Source organism: Pteropus alecto, unplaced genomic scaffold (genome assembly GCF_000325575.1).
Source record: "Pteropus alecto unplaced genomic scaffold, ASM32557v1 scaffold21, whole genome shotgun sequence".
Classification (NCBI taxonomy): domain Eukaryota; kingdom Metazoa; phylum Chordata; class Mammalia; order Chiroptera; family Pteropodidae; genus Pteropus; species Pteropus alecto.
Genome location: NW_006436282.1, coordinates 17,829,928 through 17,830,635, shown reverse-complemented (window position 1 = coordinate 17,830,635; position 708 = coordinate 17,829,928).

Sequence of the window (708 nt, the reverse complement as noted above, 5' to 3'; positions counted from 1 at the left end):
ATCTCTTATAGGTAGTGCTTTTAAAACCAAGCCACTTCATAGGTTTTCATGTCCCCATCTCTGCCCTAATCCATGGCCATCTCTTACTCCAAGGAGGGCCTGCTTCATTAGCTGAGGTCTCTCAAGGAGGAAGTAATTGGTGGACCTGACAGGCCCTGTGATTAACATGTTCATCAAGGGTCTTACACGGTGTTCAAAATGAATATTTATTTAAGTTATCTGAAGGGAGAGTAAGAAGAATGTCATGACTATGTGTAGTTTAATCCTGTTTAATGTAGCCTGGATATTTGTTTGGGTCTTAACATCGAGCTAGGTTATAAATGTCCTATTCTTTGATTGGCAGCTGTCACTGCTGTTTTGAGATTCTGGAAGAGTTTGTGAATCTATCCCTCTCTTCACAGTAAGTTCCATGCCTTCGACAAAAAAAAAGCCCACCTGTTTCTGAGATTAAACGTTTTTCCCCAATGAAATCTAGAGCTATGACCCTTTATTTTTAAATAATAATTTACCAAAGCACTATGTTCTTTCCTCTCCCAGAATCATTCAGGATGCACCTTTATAAAAATAAGCAATTTCACATTGTCCTGATTTGGCCTTTTAGTATTATATCTGCCTTATGTCTTTTATTTAAATTTTAAATATACATTTTGTTTACTATTAATATGCAACCTACATTATCTCATTTAGTTCTCCTAAAAGCCCTGTGAG